The following is a 19,115-nucleotide window of genomic DNA, read 5'->3' as shown; positions in this document are numbered from 1 at the left end:
GCCTTTAATTGAAAGTCTAGTTTGTCTGATATAAGTATGGCTACTCCAGCTTTCTTTTGGCTTCCAGTAGCATGATAAATAGTTCTCCATCCCCTCACTCTCAATCTAAAGGTGTCCTCAGGTCTAAAATGAGTCTCTTGTAGACAGCAAATAGATGGGTCTTGTTTTTTTATCCATTCTGATACCCTATGTCTTTTGGTTGGCGCATTTAATCCATTTACATTCAGTGTTATTATAGAAAGATATGGGTTTAGAGTCATTGTGATGTCTGTATGTTTTATGCTTGTAGTGATGTCTCTGGTACTTTGTCTCACAGGGTCCCCCTTAGGATCTCTTGTAGGGCTGGTTTAGTGGTGACAAATTCCTTCAGTTTTTGTTTGTTTGGAAAGACCTTTATCTCTCCTTCTATTCTAAATGACAGACTTGCTGGATAAAGGATTCTCGGCTGCATATTTTTTCTGTCTAGCACACTGAAAATCTCGTGCCAATTCTTTCCGGCCTGCCAAGTTTCAAAAGAGAGATCAGTCACGAGTCTTATAGGTCTCCCTTTATATGTGAGGGCACGTTTACCCCTTGCTGCTTTCATAATTTTCTCTTTATCCTTGTATTTTGCCAGTTTCACCATGATATGTCGTGCAGAAGATCGATTCAAGTTACGTCTGAAGGGAGTTCTCTGTGCCTTTGGATTTCAATGCCTTTTTCCTTCCCCAGTTCAGGGAAGTTCTCAGCTATTATTTCTTCAAGTACCCCTTCAGCACCTTTCCCTCTCTCTTCCTCCTCTGGGATACCAATTATGCGTATATTATTTCTTTTTAGTGTATCACTTAGTTCTCTAATTTTCCCCTCATACTCCTGGATTTTTTTATCTCTCTTTTTCTCAGCTTCCTCTTTTTCCATAACTTTATCTTCTAGTTCACCTATTCTCTCCTCTGCCTCTTCAATCCGAGCCGTTGTGGTTTCCATTTTGTTACGCATTTCATTTAAAGTGTTTTTCAGCTCCTCGTGACTGTTCCTTAGTCCCTTGATCTCTGTAGCAAGAGATTCTCTGCTGTCAGCTATACTGTTTTCAAGCCCAGCAATTAATTTTATGACTATTATTCTAAATTCACTTTCTGTTATATTATTTAAATCCTTTTTGATCAGCTCATTAGCTGTTGTTATTTCCTGGAGATTCTTCTGAGGGGAATTCTTCCGCTTGGTCATTTTGGATAGTCCCTGGTGTGGTGAGGACCTGCAGGGCACTTCCCCTGTGCTGTGGTGTATAACTGGAGTTGGTGGGCGGAGCCGCAGTCAGACCTGATGTCTGCCCCCAGCCCACCGCTGTGTCCACAGTCAGACTGGTGTGTGCCTTCTCTTCCCCTCTCCTAGGGGCAGGATTCACTGTGGGGTGGGGTGGCCTGTCTGGGCTACTTGCACACTGCCAGGCTTGTGATGCTGGGGATCTGGCGTCTTAGCTGGGGTGGGTAGGCAAGGTGCACAGGGGCAGGAGGGGCAGGCTTAGCTTGCTTCTCCGTAGGTGATCCATTTCAGGAGGGGCCCTGTGGCAGCAGCAGGGAGTCAGATCCGCTGCCGGAGGTTTGGCTCCGCAGAAGCGCAGAGTTGGGTGTTTGCGCGGAGCAAGCAAGTTCCCTGGCAGGAACTGGTTCTCTTTGGGATTTTGGCTGGGGGATGGGCAGGGGAGATGGCGCTGGCGAGCGCCTTTGTTCCCCACCAAACTGAGCTCTGTCGTCAGGGGGCTCAGCAGCTCTCCTTCCCTTTGTCCTCCAGCCTTCCCGCTTTCTGAGCAGAGCTATTAACTTATGACCTCCCAGCCGCTAAGTCGCGCTTGCTGTCGGAACACAGACCGTCAGGCCCTCCGCTTTTTGCAAGCCAGACTCGGGGGCTCTGCTTGGCCGGCGAGCCACCCCTCCGCCCCAGCTCCCTCCCGCCAGTCCGTGGAGCGCGCACCGCCTCGCCGCCCTTCCTACCCTCTTCTGTGGGCCTCTCGTCTGCGCTTGGCTCCGGCGACTCCGTTCTGCTAATCCTCTGGCGGTTTTCTGGGTTATTTAGGCAGGTGTAGGTGGAATCTAAGTGATCAGCAGGATGCGCTGTGAGCCCAGCGTCCTCCTACACCGCCATCTTCCCTCTCTGGATATCTGAACTTTTAATGAAAGTATGTGATTCAGGTGTATCAGCCTGTATAAACAATAATACTTTTTTTTTTATATTTATTTTTGAAAGAAAGAGAGAGCATGCACACATGCAGGGAGGGAGAGGCAGAGAGAAAGGGAGACAGGATCTGAAGCAGACTCTGTGCTGACAGCAGAGAGCCCAATGGGGGGCTTGAACTCACAAACCATCAGATCATGATCTGAGCCGAAGTCAGATGCTTAACTGGCTGAGCCACTCAGGCACCCCTAAATATTTTCTCAAGATAAACACAGTGCTGATGTCTTCATACAGTTCTTTTTATTTCTCCTATTGATACTACATTACAAATCTAACATTTTCCCCCCTACGGAGTATGGAGTAACAGAAATCACAGTATCTTCTTTCCCCACCAATAATATGAAGCCATGATTTTGAAGATACTAGACATCAGACAACAAAACCCAGTGACACCTGAGAGACAGGAAACAATATGAACCCTACAACTGCTCAGCCTACTGTCTTGAGTATGTTTCCATGACATAACTTAGAGAGGGGGAACTCAGGAAGAGCTCAGTGGGCTCCTTTAGTTATGGCACTGAGAGAGTCTGGGGAAACCAAGGCCACAAGAGTTAGCAACTAGTGTGCTGTAGAGGAGACAGCTGCATACAGTGAGAATTCTGGAGGTATACAGAGGCTGCCCTCAAGGATTTATCGAAGTACAGATCAGAGCATATACGTAAGGAAACTACCCATGGCTGGGGAAGGAACAACCCAAAAGGACAGGAATGACAGTACACAGTGTGTTCACAAAAGGCTAGGAATACTACCTGTTATCACCAGCCAGACTGGGAAATGTCATAATTCATGGGGCAGTGGGCATAGTACTCAGAAGGGTCTTGCCTCAGAGGTGGGGAAAAATATCCTTATATTTAATCTTTCTCTGACCCCACCCAATAGATCACAAAGGCAATACCTGGGAACTTTATTGCATCTCAGAACAAATCTTGAGGATATTCATGAGAATACAAAACTGACTAGTACCAAAAAAGGATACCATTTATAGTATCTGGCATTTATTTATTTATTATTTATTTATCTTTATCTAATTGGCTTTATTAAATGATTCATGAATGGGCAGCATCCCATCTAGCAAGTAGAGGGGAGGGAGGACCTTCCACAAAATGGAAGGTTCTTAATAGAAGGAGAGTGGGGCAAGAAAGTTATAAGCAAAAGAAAAGAAAGGACTGTTGCAGGCCAAGTCACTTTCCCTGAAGGGTAAGAGCAAGGAGTCTTAGGCAGATTACCTCAACTTTCTTTTGGCAGGCAGAAAGGGCCCATGTAACAAATTTCTTCATTGGTGCTTATCAGAAAATTCCTGATCAACAGGTTATAATTTATATTTGTGGAGGAGGTTGAAACTGCCTGGATTTAGTAACTTGGCCTGACTCAAGTGACACTATTTTGGGCCTGTTTTTTTTTTTTTTTTTTTTTTTTTTTTTTTTTTTGCGACTCTGAGCTGGGCCTGTTGTTTTTGTTTTTGTTTTTGTTTTAACAGGTCCCCTCTTTTGATCAGACTCTCAGTTTACCAGAAAGGAATGTGATCAAAATTTAAGGCACAGAATATCTGGCATTTAATAAGAAATTACAGAATATGCAAAAAAAAAAAAAAAAAAGCATAACGAGGAGAAGAATCAGCCAATCAGAAATAACCTAAAACTGACACTGTTGTTAGGATTTGGAACAAAGACATAACTCTTATCTTATCTTATCTTATCTTATCTTATCATCTATTTTTATTTTATTTTCTAGTGAGAGAAAGAAAGACAGAGCATGAGTAGGGGAGAGGCAGAGAGAGAGGGAGACACAGAATCCAAAGCAGGCTCCAGCTCTGAGCTGTCAGCACAGAGCCCCACGAGGGGCTCAAACCCAGGAACTGTGAGATCATGACCGAGCTGAAGCAGGCATTCAACTGACTGAGCCACCCAGGTGCCCCAGACATACTGTATTTTAGGCATTAAAAATGTTAAGTGGATACATGGATGGTATAATAAAAATCAATTAGCGAAACTGAAGACAGAGCAGTAGAGACTACCCAAGCAAAACAAAGAGAGGCACATAATTAAAAAGATACGAAGAATATCACAGAGTTGCAGGAAAGTTTCGGGTAGCCCTTTATAAACGTTATTGAGGTTCTGGAAGGAGATGGGTAAAGAACTGAAAAATATTTTAAGAAATTACAGCTGAAATTTTTTCTAAACTTGATGAATGCCACAAACCCAGAGATCTAAGTAGTTCAACAAACTCTAAGCTCAAGAAACTTAGAGTACTGAAAGAAAAATAACCTGTCAAGCCCAGAATCCCATACCCAGTAAAAATATATTTCAACAATGAAGACAAAATGAAGACTTTTAAGACAGACAAGAGCTGAAGCAATTCATCAGCAGCAGATTGCACTGTAAGAAATGATAAAATCCTTAGAGGGAAAATGACACCAGATGGAAATTTGGACCTATGCTAAGGAATGAAGAATGTTAGATATGGCAAGTAAAAGATGAAAGATTTTTTGTAATTACTAAATTTCTTCAAATAATATTTGACAGAATAAAAATTATAACAACTTAGTGTGGGATTTACAATATATGTAAAAGTGTAATATATGTAAAGGTATAATGTATGACAACAATAGTGGAAAGTCTGGGGGGGGAGAAACAACGGTATATTATTGTAAAATTCTTATACTATGTGTTAAATTGTCTACTGTCACCTGAAGGTAGACTCTGACAAATTAAAGACGTGAGCTGGTCATTACTATTTTTTTTTCCTCGTTGTGGATTTTTTAAATTGTTCTAATATATACAAAATATAAATTTTATCATGTTAACCATTTTTAAATGTGCAATTCAGTGACATTAAATGCATTCACAATATTGTGAAACCATAACCATGATCCATTTTGAAAACATTTCAACATCCCTAACAGAAATTCAGTATCTATTAAACAATTCCCTGTTCTTCCCACCCTGCTGTTCTTGGTAACCTCTGTTCTACTGTCTATAGCTTTGCCTCATATAAGTGGAATCATACAATATTTGTTCTTTTTTGGTCTGGCTTATTTTACTTGCATAATGTTTTCAATATTCATTCATGTTGTAGCCTGTGTCAGAATCTCATTCTTTTTTTAAGGCTGAATAATATTTCATTAAATGTATATGCTATATTCTGTTTGTTCTTCTGTTGATGGACATTGGGTTGTTTACAGCTTTTGGCTATTGTCAATAATTCTGCTATGAACATTGGTGTACAAATATATGTTTAAGTCCTTGCTTTTGATTTATTTGGGTATGTAACTAGAAGTAGAATTGCTGGATCATATGGTAATTGTATGTTTAACTTTTTGAGGCACTACCAGACTGCTTTCACAGCATCTGCACTGTTTTTACATTCCTACAAGCAATGCACAAGAGTTCTAATATCTCCAGGTCCTTGCCAACACTTGCTATTTTCCATTATTTTGATAATAGTCATCCTAGTAAGTGTGAAGTGATCACTCATTTGGGTTTTGATTTGCGTTTCTCTGATAACTAGTGATGTGGAGCATCTTTTCATGTGCTTACTGGCCATTTGCATATTTTCTTTGGTGAAATGTCTACTCAAGTCCTTTGCCCAATTTTTAATTGGGTTGTTTGGGGATTTTCTTGCTGATTTGTTCTTTATATATTCTTGATATCCAAACCTTAGCATCTATATGATTTGCAAATATTTTCTCCCATTCTGCGAGTTGTCTTTTCCCTTTTTTGATAGTGTCCTTTGATGCACAAAAGTTTCAAATTTTGATGGATTCCCATTTATTGTTTCTTTTTTTTTTTGTCTGTGCTCTTGGTGTCAAAATCAAGAGATTATTGCCAAATCCAATGTTGAAAGGACTACCCCTATATTTTCTTCTAAGAGATTTACAGTTTTAGCTCCTATATTTGGATCTTTGATCTAGGTTGTGTTAATTTGTGTATATACTGTGAGGTAAAGGTCCACTTTCATTGTTTTCTTTTGTATGTCGATATCTAGTTTTCCCAGGCTGATATGTGGAAAAGACTGTTCTTTCCCTACGGAATAGTTTTTGAGCTATTGTCCCAAATCAATTTACCATATACATATGAGGGTTGATTTCTAATTTGCCAGTTCCATCCCATCAGTTTATGTGTCTGACCTTAAGGCCAGTACCATCCTGTTTTGATTACTGTAGCTTTGTAGTAAACTTTGAAATAGGCAAGCGTAAATCCTCCAACTTTGTTCTACTTTTTCAAGCTTATTTTGACTATTCAGGGTCCCTTTCAATTGAATATGAACTTGAAGACTGCTTTTTCCATTCCTGCAAGAAGTTTGTTGGAATTTTGATAGGGATTGCATAGAATTTGTCTATCATTCTGGGTAATACTGCCATGTTAATATAAGTCTTCCAATCTATTAATGTGGGATGTGTTTCCATTTATTTATGTCTTTTTAGATTTCTTTCATCAATGTTTTATAGTTTTCAGTGTGTAAGTGTTTCATTTCCTTGGTTAAATTTGTTCCTGGGTAATTTTTTCTTTTGGATGCTATTGTAAGTGGATTTTTTTCTTAATATGATTTCAGATTTTCCACTGCTGGTTTATAGAAATATAACTGTTTTTATGTGTTGGTCTTGTAATCCTGCAACTTTGCCATACTTGTGTACCAGCTCTAGAATTTTTTTGAGTTTTTAAAAATTTCCTTGGGATTTTCTATGTTTAGAATCATGTCATCTACAAGTAGGGATGGTTTTGCTTTTTCCTTTCCAATTTAGATACCTTTTTCTTGACTAATTACTCTGGCTAGAACTTCCAGTCCCATCCCACTTTGTACATCATTTTGATCAGGTTTCAAAATCCTGTGAGAAAAGATCCAATTTGCCTTATACAGGGGCCTTATGTGCCCATCCCTTGGCCCTTTAGCTTAAGGGATTTTGATTACTAAGATGTATATATGGAGAAGGAGTTATTCTATCAGATGAGATTATGGCACTAGTACCAACGAAAGAGAGATGGATGCTCAGTAGCCAACAAACAAACAACTGTTGGCTCCAAGGCCGTGTGTTGTCACAATCAGTTGTGACCAAAACACAGGCCTCATGATTTTTAGGCTTATATCTTTGTCCAGTGTGCTCACAGTTCTTTGTTACATTTTAATCACAAATTAATTTTCTTAGAATGCTCAGTTCAATAGGTTTGAATTTTCACTGTTACCACTGACACAGTTGAGGTTATTATTATTATTATTATTGAGGTAAAATGGGTATATAATGTTATATGAGCTTCAGGTGTACAACATAATAATTCAATATTTGCATACGTTACAAATGATCACCACTATAAGTCTAGTTACTGTTTGTCATCATATAATTGACCCCCTTTGCTCTTTTTGCCTGCCTCAACTGCTCTCTCTGATAACCATCAGTCTGTCCTCTGTATCTATGAATTTTGTTTTGTTTTGATTCCACATATAAGTGAAATCATACAACATCTGTCTTTCTCTACCTTATTTCACTTAGCATAATACTCTCAAAGTCCATTCACATTATTGCATATGGCACGATTTCCTCTTTTTTTTTTTTTTTTTTTGATGTTTATTCATCTTGAGACAGAGACAGAGTACAAGTGGGGAAGGGGCAGAGAGGGAGACACAGAATCTGAAGGGCTTCAGGCTTTGAGCTGTCAGCACAGAGCCCGATGTGGGGCTTGACCCCACAAACCAAGCCAATCATGACCTGAGCTGAACTCAGATGCTTAACTGACAGAGTCACCCAAGTGCCCCAAGATTTACTTGTTTTTAATGAATGAGTAGTATTCCATTGTGTATATATACCACAGCTTCTTTACCCATTCATCTATTGATGGACATTTAGGTTGTTTCCACGTGTTGGCTATTGTAAGTAATGATGTAAGTAATGTAAGTAATTGTAACTAAGTAATGATGCAATGTAAGTAATGATGCAATGAATATAGGGGTGCAGATATCTTTTCGATTTAGTGTTTTCATTTACTTCAATAAAAACCCAGAAGTGGAATAACTGGATCATGTAGTAGTTCTATTTTTAATTTTTTGAGGAACCTCCATACTGTTTTCTATAGTGGCTGTACCTATCTACATTCCCGCCAACAGTGCACAAGCGTTCCTTTTTCTCCACAACCTCTCCAACACTTGTTATTGCTTGTCTTTTGATAATAACTATTCTGATAAGTATGAGATGATATCTCATTGTGGTTTTGATTTGCATTTCCTTAGCCCTTAGTGATGTTGAGCACCTTTTCACGTGCCATTTCATGTGCCATGGCCACCTGTATGTCTTTTTTGGAAAACTGTCAATCCAGATTCTCTGCCTGTATTTTAATCAGATTTTTGTTGTTGTTATTTGTGGAGATGCAGGAGAGAAGCATCAAAGGAAAAGACTTCAAAAGGGAAGGTCTGGAGAAGGTGAAAGGCCTTAGGGCATGTTTACACAGCTGAATGTGGCTGCAACTTGCAAGGACTGCCTAGAGCCTTTAACTTTGTCTGGGCTGGATCCTCCTTCACACCCGACCCTTCCTAGTGTTATAGAAACCAATTAACTCGAAATTCAACCTTGAAAAACTAAACCATTAGATTAACACACTTACTTAGCTGACTTTATGCACATAGTCTTTAGCAATTATCCTAATAAAAAGAAGCTTCAGTCTGGGGTCGGGGCCTCATTCCCACCGAGTATGAGGACCTTCACTTAACTGCACTTTGTAGACTCATCTTTTGCAACTCCGGTCATACTTCCTGCTACAGTTATCGAGTTGTATGAATTGTTATATATTTTGAATACTAGTCCCTTATTGGATATATGATCTGCAAATATCTTCCCCATTCAGAAGGTTGCCTTTATATTTTGTTGATGATTTCCTTCGCTGGAGTTTGATGTAGTCCCAATCATTTATTTTTGCTTTTGTTGCCATTTGCTTTCGGAGTCAGATCCAACAATGTCAAGGAGCTTACCATCTATTATAGTTTCTAGTCTTATATTCAAGTCTTTAGCCCACTTTAATTTTTGTATGGTATAAGATAGTGGTCCAGTTTCATTCTTTTGCATATGGCTGTGCATATGGCTGTCCAGTTTTCCCAACAGCATTTATTGAAGAAACTATCCTTTCTCCATTGTATATCCTTGTCTCCTTTATCATAAATTAATTGACTATGCATATGTAGCTTTATTTGGGAAGGTCTCTATTCTGTTTCATTGATCTATGTGTCTGTTTTTATGCTAATACCATACTGCTTGATTGTTTTTGTTCTGTAGTGTAGTCTGAAACCAGGAATCCTGATGCCTCTAGCTTTGTTCTTAAGGTTGTTTTAGCTACTTGAGGTCTTTTGTGGTTCCATACAAATTTTATAATTTTTTTTTATAGTTCTGTGAAAAATGTCATAAGGATTGCATTGAATTTGTAGAATTTTTTGGGCAATATGGACATTTTAACAACATTAATTCTTCCAATCCATGAACACAGAATATCTTTCAATTTATTTGTGTTTTCTTCAATTTCTTTTACCAGTGTTTTATAGTTTTAAGTGTACAGATCTTTCATCTTCCTTTTTAATTTTATTCCTAGGAATTTTATTCTTTTTGATGCCATTGTAAATAGGATTGTTTTTTTTTTAATTTATTTTTCTGATAGTTCATTATTAGGGTATAGAAATATAACTGAAATCTATATACTGATTTTTGTATCCTGAAAGTTTACTGCGTTCATTTACAGTTCTAATAGTTTTTTGGTGAAGTCTTTAGAATTTTCTATATACAGAATCATGTCATCTGAAAATAGTGACAGTTTTATTTCTTCCTTTATATTTGGATGCCTTTTATTACTTTTTATTGCCTACTTGGTATATTTAAGGCTTCTAGTACTACATTAAATAGAAGTGGAGAGAGAGGGTATCTTTGCCTTGTTGCTTATATAGAAAAGCTTAAAAGTTTTTCACCATTGAATATGGTGCTTGCTGTGGGTTTGTCATATATGGCCTTTATTATGTGAAGTATGCTCCCTTTATCCCCATTTTGTTTAGTTTTATTCATAAATGGATGTTGAATTTTGTCAAATGGTTTTTTTTTGCATTTCTTGAGCTGATCATATAATTTTTATCCTCCTTTTGTTAATTTCACAATGATTGATAAGTAGATGCTGAGCTCTTAGAATAAATTCCAATTGCTCATGGTATATAATCCTCTTAATATATCATTGAATTTGGTTTGCTAATATTTTGTTGAGGATTTTTGCATCTATGTTGATCAGAGATATTGGCCTATAGTTTTCCTTGTAGTGTCCTTGTCCGGTTTTGGTATCAGGGTAATGTTGGCGTCATAAAATGAGTTTGGAGGTATTTCCTACTCTTCAATTTTTTGGAAGAGTTTTGAGAAGGATAGGTATTAAATCTTTGGTAGAATTAACTAGTGAACCTGTCTGCTTTTGGACTTTTGTTTGATAGTGTTTTGATTACTGGTTTGATCTCCTAACTAGCAACTGGTCCATTCAGATTTTCTATTTCCTCATGATTCAGTATTGTTGGTTGTATGGTTTTAGCAATTTATCCATTTCTTCTATGTTGTCCAGTGTGTTGTCATACTACTGTTGATAGCTGTCCCTAATGATCTTTTATATTTCTGTGGTATCAGCTATAACTTCTCCTCTTTCACCTCTAAATTTATTTACTTGCGTTTTGTTTTTCTGTGAGACTAGCTAAAGTTTTGTCAGTTTTGTTTGTCTTTTCAAAGAAGCACCTTTTAGTTTCATTGATCTTTTACATATCTTTAAAGTTTCTATTTCATTTATTTCTGCTCTGATCTGTATTATTTCCCACCTTCTACAAACTTTGGGCCTTGTTATTTTTTTTTCTAGTTCTTTTAAGTGAAGAGTGTAGTTCTTTTTTCCCAAATGTTTCCGGTTTTTTTAGGTAGGACTGTATTGATATGAACTTCCCTCTTAGAACTGCTTTTGCCAAATCCCATAGAGTTTGGGTTGCTGTATTTACATTTTCATTTGTCTCATGGTATTTTTTTTATTTCCCTTTTGGTTTCTTTGCTGACCCATTGGTTGTTCAATAGTATGTTATTTAATCTCCACATATTTTTTATTTTTTCCAGTTTTCTTTTGTAACCGATTTCTAGTTTCATACCACTGTGATCAGAAAGATGCTTGATATGGTTTCAGTTTTCTTACATTTATTGAGACAGATATTGAGCCTAATATGTGTTCTATCATGAAGAACATCCCATATACACATGTGAAGAATGTGAATTCTGCTGCTTTTGGATAGATGTTCTGTATGTATCTATTAAGTCCATCTGGTCTAATGTGTCACTTAAGGCTTATGTTTCGTTATTGATTTTCTGTCTCGTTGATCTATCCACTGATGTAAGTGGGGTATTAGAGTCCCCTGCTATTATTGTATTTTTGTCGGTTTCTTCCCTTAGGTCTCTTAATATTTGCTTTATATATATATAGGTGCTCCTATGTTGGATGTGTAAATATTTTCAAATGTTATATCCTCTTGTTGGATTGATTCCTTTATCATTATGTAATTCCCTTCTTTGTCTTTTATTATAGTCTTTGTTTTAAAGTTTATTCTGTCTGATATAATATAGCTACTCCAGCTTTCTTTTCATTTCCATTTGCATGGGAACTCTTTGTTCATCCCTTCATTTTGTGTGTGTCTTTACATCTGAAGTGAGTCTCTTGTAGGCAGCATATAGTCTTGTTTTTTATTCATTTAGCCACTCTATATCTTTTGATTGGATAGTTTAGCCCATTTACATTTAAAGTAATTATCGATAAGCATAAACTGATAACCATTTTGTTAATTTTTTTCTGGATGTTTTTGTAATTCCTCTCTGTTCCTTTCTTCTCTTCCTCTTCCCTGTGATTTGATGATTTTCTTTAGTATTATGTCTAGATTCCTTTCTCACTATCTTTTGTGTATACATTGTAGGTTTTTGCTTTTTGGTTACCATGATGTTCACATGTAACAGTCTCTCTATAGCAGTGTATTTTAAATTAGTAGCAACTTAAATTTGAACGTATTCTAACAACTCTATATTCTTATCCCCCCTGCTTTACCTTTACCTCATATTTTACATCTTTTAATTCTGTATATTCTTTCACTATTGTAATTATAGTTAATTTCACAAATTTGTCTTTTAACTCTCATACTAGCTTTATAAGTGTTTAATTCAGTATCATTACTATATATGTACCATTAACCAGTGAGATTTTTACTTCCATATGCTTTCTTATTATGAATCAGTGTCTTTCCTTTTCAACTTAAAGAATGCCCTTTAACATTCATTGTAGGCTTGTTTAATGTTGATAAAGTCCTTTACCTTTTGCCTACCTGGAAAACATTTTAGCTCTCCTTCAATTCTGAATGATAGACTTGCTGAGTATTCTTGGCTGGAAGTTCTTTCCTTTTAGAACTTTGAAGTATCATTTGTTTCCTTCTGGCCTACAGATTTACTGCTTGACTGTCTTATGGAGGTTCCCTTTGAATGTACTAAGTTGTTTATATCATGTTTTTATGATTCTCTCATCTTTAGCTTTCAACATTTTAATTATAATGTGACTTCTTATCTTTCTCTCTGTGCTTTCTGGACCTAAGTGTTTGGTTTATTCCCACAGCTAGGGAAGATTTCAGCAATTCTTTCTTTCTTTTTTTTTTTTGAGTAAGATTTTTATTTTTTTTTTATTTTTTTTTTTAATGTTTATTTATTTTTGAGACAGAGCATGAATGGGGGAGGGGCAGAGAGAGAGGGAGACACAGAATCGGAAGCAGGCTCCAGGCTCTGAGCCATCAGCCCAGAGCCTGACCCGGGGCTCAGACTCACGAACAGTGAGATCACGACCTGAGCTGAAGTCGGACGCTCAACCGACTGAGCCACCCAGGCGCCCCTAGCAATTATTTCTTCAAGTAAGCTTTCTGCCCCTTTCTCTCTGTCTTCTCTCTCTGGGACCCCTATAATCTGAAAGCTATTCCACTTGATGTTGTTCCATAGGTTTCTTAAGCTATCTTCACTTTTTAAGATATTTTTTCTTTTTGTTGCTATAATTGGGTAAGTTTCACCGCTCTATATCCTAGGTTACTGATTTGTTCTTCTACTTCATCTAGTATGCTGTTGAACACTTCTTGTGTGCATTTTTCATTTCAGTTATTGTATTTTTCAGTGTTGTGACTTCTGATTGGCACTATCTTATATTTGCTCTTTGTTGAAGTTCTCATTGTATTCACCATTGTTCTCCCAAGTTCAATGGACATCTTTAGGACCATTTAAACTCTTTATCTGATATATTATTTATCTCCTTTTCATTAAGATCTTTTTTTGAGGATTTGTCTTGTCTTAGTTTGGAACACATTCCTCTATTTCCTCACTTTGCTTGACTTTCTGTGCTTGTTTCTATGTATTTAGTGAAAAAGCTACCTCTCCCAGTCTTGAAGCAGTGTCCTTATGCAAGAGGCAAATCTTATTACTTTGCCCTAGTACTTGGTTGTCTCTCAAATCTTTGTGATTCTCCAAGTAGCCTAACTTAATTTTCATGGACTTCAGTTGTTGAGGGTGTTGCATATAAATTATGCAAATATATATAGTAGACTATACATACAATTTATTTCAATTATAGACCTTGTTGACCTCCAGATCAGTATATCTTGGGCAACAGTCGCAAGAATCAGGGCTTCAGAAGAGCATAAATGCTCCTTTCTGAGAGGTACCAGCTAGCTGTGGTAAGGCCAAAGAAGAGCATACAGGTGATATCCCTCTGCTTGTGTTTCCTAAAAGCACCTCTGTAGCCTTTAGATTTTTGGTAAACCTGAAATCTGCCCTTCAAGTTGAAATCCCAGGACAATTAAGTGGGCCTTTTCACACAATTAAGTGCAGACTGGGGATGTGTTTCAGTCTGCTGTCTGTGCAGTGCCCAGGGGGTGGAATCTTGCCTAGAACTGTCTTTTTGACTGTTACAGTCCTGTGGGTCCCAGGAGTACAAGTCCAAATTTTCTTGACCAAATCAGATGAAGTATAATGTATATAATAGGAACCTAAATGGTGACAGATGGATTTGGATTTTTTTTTCTGGTACCGTTATAAAAGATACTAGATTTTGGAAAATACACAAACTCCATATCCTTCTCATGAACAGGCTACTTTAGAACAGAGGATTATATAGGCGATGACATTTTTAATGACTAATCTAGAGATGTAAAAATTAATATTTTGCAAAGATTGAATTTTAAAATGCTAAGATTGTCAAACATAATGCAGATATATAATATCCAGTCCAAATATAATTAAATGAGTAAATATGTACTATATTCACAGAAAAGTAGTTCCTAGAAATAAATCTTCCTTGAAAAACAAAACTAATTCCTCCACCAAAACTATAAATCAAATCCTCATAGATTTCAGATAAGGTAGCCTTCCTTTTTTACTTTTTATAAAGTGAATGGATCTATTTAAAATAATCATAAAGAAAAATAAAACAAAATTAATATAATTTTCCAGGTGATCTACATTTGTGGTCTCTAAGTGTATTCTCCAAGTGAGCAGCATTACCTGGAGTTTATTAGAAATGCAGAATCCTGGGCCCCATGCTCAGTAAAAGCAGTGGTGTCTGCTTCTCCTAGGTTCAGGAGCAATATTCATATCATGAGTAAAAACTAAATTTTTTTCCATGAATTGAGAATGCATTTTGCACTAGGTAATGGGATAAGGACTTTTTAAAACCTCCAAACCACCCTATGCTTTAGATACTATTATCCTTATTGTACAGGTAAGGAAACCAAAGACTGAAGAAGATTGCTCAATATCCTACAACTGAAACTGAGTGAGTGGAGATTCACACTCAGGTCAGTTTGGATCCAAAGCCCATGCTCATAACTTCTGCATTCATTCTCTCTCCAGTGTATTCAGAAGGATGTTATAACACAAAACCTCTTTGCCTGTTTTGTGTTAGGCCTGCAGAGGTTGGATTTACTTGACTTTGTGAAGAACTGCTGTTATTTCTTAATCGTTGTTTGTCTATTTCATTTTGTGACTTTTAGAGACTATTTATAATGCTGCAGTTAAAAAAAATTGCCATATGCCCCAGGGATCTGCCTAAAGACCACCAATCTGACAACTAGGCCAGGACAACTGAGCTTGGACTAGTGAGAAACCTAATCTAGGGTTTCCATCACATGAGTTGTTGCTTTTTTTTTTTTTTTTTCATTATACTTTGATTTGACCCCTAATGGATTCAGCTTTATAAAGTCAGAAAAAGAGGGAAGGAAAGCAATTTATTCATGTTTTCACTGGAGCTCACTGCAGACATGAAATTTCTCTAAAAATGCAAATCATTTGGTACAACACAAGTGAAACTCGGTAGCTAAAGCTCTTGGAGGAAAGCGCTTTCCCAGGGCTAATGTTTTTATGCCCAGTGATTGAATAAATCGATCCATTTATTACAACATCTTTACTTAAGTTTTTTATTCCTAGGTGAATGTGTCTAAGGGTATTGGAGGACTTTTCTTTATCACAAAGAAAATTGATTACACTTGTTAATTTGGCTTTTAATCTTAGATATATCAAAATAAAGACCATAAACAAGTGTAGAAGCAATCAATATAGATCAGTTTGATATCAGATTGATCAAAAGAGGATTTAGGAAGACTCTAAGATGTAAAAACTAATGTACAAACTAAGCCCTTACTTATGTAATATGACTTTAGACAAGCTCAGTATCTGAAAGAAACCATTTCTGAAAACAGAAATGGTGCACTTTTGTTGCATTAAAGAAAAATCCCCAGAAGGCCTACCTATCCAAGGTATTTAATGTGAACATTTGTTTTTAAAAGATTTCTTGTCTTTTGTCCAGCCATTCTTGTTAATTTGCGGGGCACCATATCACAGATTTTTTTTTTTTTATGTTACATAAAGCAAAAATTACACTTAACAAGTGTAAGGTTGGTCATAAAAAATAGATAAAACAACACTCTTAAAAGCTCAGATATCACAAGGAAAGGCTATCAGTCATTCTCTTCACAGAAGGTGAGGACAATAAGAAATAAAAATCATACACAAAGACTCCTGTAATGCTATGTAGACCAGCTCTGGGCCATTATGATGTGTTTTGTTAGGACCCCGAGTAGCAAACCAATTGCTCCAGGAAAACTCTCGATTAAACATATTTTTTATTTCACTTGTATAATAATGAATGAGACAGAGATTCATGTTACTCCATTCTCAGAATGATACAAATTTTAAACTGCTTTACCTGTAGTGAGTATAGTTTATGTTGAACATACACTGTCTTTCAACTGGTAGCCTCTATTAATTTGCCATTTATTCAACAGAAGTTCTTTGAGTACCCACTAAATGAAACACACACATTTGTGGGATAATTGCTGGTGTACAGTTTGCAGCAGTGTTCTAATTAGATGAATTCAGGATACGTGGCCAAGAGGAGCTCAATCTGCAATCATGGCATTAATTCTCTGGAATAGGGCCTGGTTTCAGAGAAGAAATGAGAATTTTATGTACAGTTCCTCAAAGCAATTAATTTAGAGTAGCCCAGTAGGGGGCACAGAGTTTCAAAACAAATACTAAGACAATAACAAAATACATATAAATGCATTTTAAATGTTCATCTCAGGAATAATAAACTTGTTGGGTTTTCCATGGTGGGACTCAGATTCTTTGATAGCTTGATTGGTTGGTCAGAAATGTGAAGAGTAGACAATCTCCGTGTTAAAGCATGTCCCCTCAACGTGTGCACATAATACAACTGTGCATATATTTTGACTTACAGATAAGTAGGAGTCATTTTTGTAAAACTTTTTGTGGTTTGAATTTAAGTATATAACCACCATTTCTTTGTAGTCTTTGGATTATAGACTTTTCTCTTTTGAAAAGTAATATATTCATTCCTGTCCCTGCAGTACCTTGCATGATGTCTTACAGATAGAATGTCCTTAATGTTTCTGAATTTCTGAATGAATGTTTGCAGCTTACGATTTACTTTTAGAAATATGACATAATACATGGCAATGAGAAAGAACGAAATATGGCCCTTTGTAGCAACGTGGATGGAACTGGAGAGTGTGATGCTAAGTGAAATAAGCCATACAGAGAAAGACAGATACCATATGTTTTCACTCTTATGTGGATCCTGAGAAACTTAACAGAAACCCATGGAGGAGGGGAATGAAAAAAAAAAAGAGGTTAGAGTGGGAGAGAGCCAAAGCATAAAAGACTCTTAAAAACTGAGAGCAAACTGAGGGTTGATGGGGGGTGGGGGGGAGGGGAGGGTGGGTGATGGGTATTGAGGAGGGCACCTTTTGGGATGAGCACTGCGTGTTGTATGGAAAGCAATTTGACAATAAATTTCATATATTGAAAAAAAAAGAAATTGTAAAAAAAATATTAGATTTTGTCAAATGCTTCTTCTGCATTTACTAGGATAATAAGATGGTTTTTCTTTTTTAGTTAAAAAAAAGAAATATGACATAATAAAATATTACTTGGCACATATTGAATGACCAGTAAATGTCTGTTGAAAGAAAAACAGAATGAATGAGAATGTTTATTCTTAAATGTTTAGTTGAGAACACAAAAGATATATAATTAAGACAAATCTATTGGTTTCAAGTGCCAGATTAAAAAAAAAAAAAAAAGCTGTCCTGGGGCGCCTGGGTGGCTTAGTCAGTTAAGCAACCGACTTCCGCTCAGGTCATGATCTCACAGTTCATGAGTTCAAGCCCTGCACTGGGCTCTGTGCTGACAGTTCAGAGCCTGGAGCCTGCTTCAGATTCTGTCTCTGTCTCTCTCTGCCCCTCCCCTGCTCATGCTTTGTCTCTCTGTCTCAAAATATAAATAAACATTAAAACTTTTTTTTTTTTAATTGTCCAGCCAGGTCTATGGACAACTTTTTAACGAGTACATAATAAATACTTAGTTTTTAAGAACTGGTTTTCCTCTTGAATGTATTATGTTTTCATCTCGCTAGCAAAGTAGGAAAAATTTAAACTTTTAGTCACAATTTCTGAAGTGCTTTGGAGAAGAAATGAGATTTTTATGCAAATTGCTTAAACTAATTTAAAACATTTAAGTTTAAAGAAATCCTTAATTTTCCTTCCTGTCTTAATGAAAGACGGTTTCAGCTACACAAATTGTCTCATCTTCATGGATTCGGTATTTTAAAGAGCAAAGAGGGTTTTGAGTCTACTTCCCTGTTTCAGTTATGGAGCTGTGGCATGCACAGGTGCAGAGGAGAGGAGAGAGTGAATAGCAGACTGGAGGATTGTTTATCCTCGCAACACAAATAACCTCTGCTGTTCAAGTTTATCTTCTTTGGCTCTTTGGCACTGTGGTTAAGAAAATAAAGGTACTATATCTTAAAAGCAGACATATTTTATGTGGCAAGATACTACTTAAAAGTTATGCTTTAATGAATGGGAAGATATGAAAAATAATAACACATAATCAGTTAATAAGTTACTGGAAAAAGACTACTTTTATGGGCAATTACTTTTGAATAGTTAAGTTGAACAAAAATATAAAATAGTCTTTTCAGTTTAAATATTTACATATATTTATGTATTTACATGTATATATTTACTTGTTCTTTAAAAAAATTTTTTTAATGTTTATTTATGTTTGAGGTAGACAGTGCGTGAGTGGGTAAGGACAGAGGGAGAGGGAGACACAAAATCTGAAGCAGGCTCCAGGCTCTGAGCTGTCAGCACAGAGCCTGATGTGGGGCTCAGACCCACAAACTGTGAGATCATGACCTGAGCCGAAGTCCAATGCTTGACTGAGCCACCCAGGTGCCCCAACATGTATATATCTATACATATAATACATAAATATTTACATATATAAATAAATATAATATAAATGTGTTAAAATACATGTACTATAAATATAAAATACA

The 19,115-nt window shown here is 36.6% G+C and overlaps 1 protein-coding gene across 4 annotated transcripts in view; it reads right to left on the bottom strand.

Annotated features, from left to right (window-relative positions):
* TTC29 (tetratricopeptide repeat domain 29) overlaps positions 1-19,115 on the bottom strand; it is a 431,955-nt gene that overhangs the window by 11,258 nt on the left and 401,582 nt on the right. The window lies entirely within an intron of this gene.

The sequence above is a fragment of the Herpailurus yagouaroundi genome, unplaced genomic scaffold (genome assembly GCF_014898765.1).
Source record: "Herpailurus yagouaroundi ecotype Mexico unplaced genomic scaffold, PumYag 28, whole genome shotgun sequence".
Classification (NCBI taxonomy): domain Eukaryota; kingdom Metazoa; phylum Chordata; class Mammalia; order Carnivora; family Felidae; genus Herpailurus; species Herpailurus yagouaroundi.
The sequence above is the reverse complement of the archived record's forward strand: the minus strand, read 5'-3'. Positions and strand labels throughout refer to the sequence as shown.